This window comes from Lathyrus oleraceus, chromosome 1 (assembly GCF_024323335.1).
Source record: "Lathyrus oleraceus cultivar Zhongwan6 chromosome 1, CAAS_Psat_ZW6_1.0, whole genome shotgun sequence".
Taxonomy (NCBI): Eukaryota; Viridiplantae; Streptophyta; class Magnoliopsida; order Fabales; family Fabaceae; genus Lathyrus; species Lathyrus oleraceus.
Genome location: NC_066579.1, coordinates 279,585,390 through 279,587,062, shown reverse-complemented (window position 1 = coordinate 279,587,062; position 1,673 = coordinate 279,585,390). Strand labels below are relative to the sequence as shown.

Sequence of the window (1,673 nt, the reverse complement as noted above, 5' to 3'; positions counted from 1 at the left end):
TAAGAAGGTATTTGGGTGATGGCTTCTGTTAAAGGGATTTCTACATGAAGTTTTTCTATAACTTTAATAAATTTTTGATACTGTTTAATGATTTGGGTTTGTTTGAGTTTTTGCGGATATGGTATAGGTGGTTTATATGGTGGGGCGGTACGTAAATTTTATCTTTAGGTTCTTCTCCTTTCTCTCGACCTTCCTGGTTTTCAGATTCCTCTGGTTCCTTCACTTCGTCTGTGGGTTTGGTACATTCCTTAGAAGTTTCGGGTTCACTCAATCTTGGGTTTGGTGGCTCATCATAAGCGTTCCCACTTCGTAGGATAATGGCATTGGCTTGTCCTCTCGGATTTTGTTGAGGTTGTCCAGGGAATTGTCCTCCAGGTGTAGTCTGAGAGGCTTGGTTTAAAGCTACCTGAGAGATCTGGGTTTCAAGCATCTTGGTATGAGTAACTATTTGGTCAACCTTGGTTCCTAACTGAGTAATCAATTCGTTAACATGAATGTTTTGGTTCATGAACTCCTTGTTTTGTTGGGTTTGAGCGGTGATAAAATTTTCCATAATTTTCTCAAGGCTCGGCTTTGGTGGTACAGGTTGCATAGGTTGATTTGACCTAGGGGCTTGATAACTAGGTCTCAGAGGTGCATTATTTTGAATAGGGTTATTGTTTTTATAGGAGAAGTTCAGGTGATTCCTCCATCCAGGGTTATAGGTATTTGAATATGGGTTCCCTTGGGTGTAGTTCACTTGCTCGGAGTGGGTTTCGTTCAATAGACTACATTCAGCGGATTGGTGTCCTTGGGTTCCACATATCTCACAATCCGACGAAACTGCGGCTACAGTATTCGGGTTTGTGTACATATGCTCGACTTTTAAGGCTAATGCGTCCATTTTAGCTTGCATCATGTCTATAGAGCTTAGTTCATGCACTCCTCCTTGGGCTTCCTTCTTCTCAATTGTCGCTCGTTCGACTCCCCATGATTGATGGTTTTGAGCCATATCTTCAATGAGGGCACTAGCTTCAGGATAAGGTTTGTTCATCAGAGCACCGCCTGCGGCAGCGTCGATGGTCATCTTTGTGTTATAGTGAAGTCCATTATAGAAGGTTTGAATGATTAACCAATTTTCTAAACCATGATGTGGGCATACTCGTAACAACTCTTTATATCTCTCCCAAGCTTCGCACAACGATTCTCCTTGGTTTTGGGTAAATATGGTTATATGGTTTCGAAGAACGGCGGTCTTACTCGGGGGAAAATATCTAGCAAGAAAAACTCTCCTAAGGTTATCCTAAGTCGTAATGGAATTGGGTGGAAGGGAATCTAACCATGATACGGCTTTATCTCTGAGGGAAAAAGGAAATAATCTTAAACGTATTGCCTCAGGAGAAGCTCCATTGGTTTTAAAAGTATCTGCTAATTGAAGAAATATTTTTAAATGTTGGTTAGGGTTCTCGGTAGCGAGACCCGCAAATTATCTTTGTTGCACTAGTTGCAATAGGGATGGTTTAAGTTCAAAATTATTGGCTGGGATAGTTGGGTTTACTATACTAGAACTAGGTTCTTCATTACATGGTTGAGCGAAGTCCTTAAGAGGTCTTTGGTTTTGATCTTCGGCCATAGCTCTCTTAATTCTATGAAAGAATAAACGTGCGCGAGCATAACGTTCAGGTTCCGCCAGA

At 41.3% G+C, this 1,673-nt stretch overlaps 1 non-coding gene across 1 annotated transcript; it reads left to right on the top strand.

Annotated features, from left to right (window-relative positions):
- The first annotated feature begins 1,121 nt into the window (after positions 1–1,121).
- On the top strand, positions 1,122–1,228 carry LOC127116233 (small nucleolar RNA R71). The gene has a single exon (XR_007801202.1). It is a non-coding gene; the product is annotated as a small nucleolar RNA R71 (small nucleolar RNA).
- Positions 1,229–1,673: the final 445 nt, after the last annotated feature.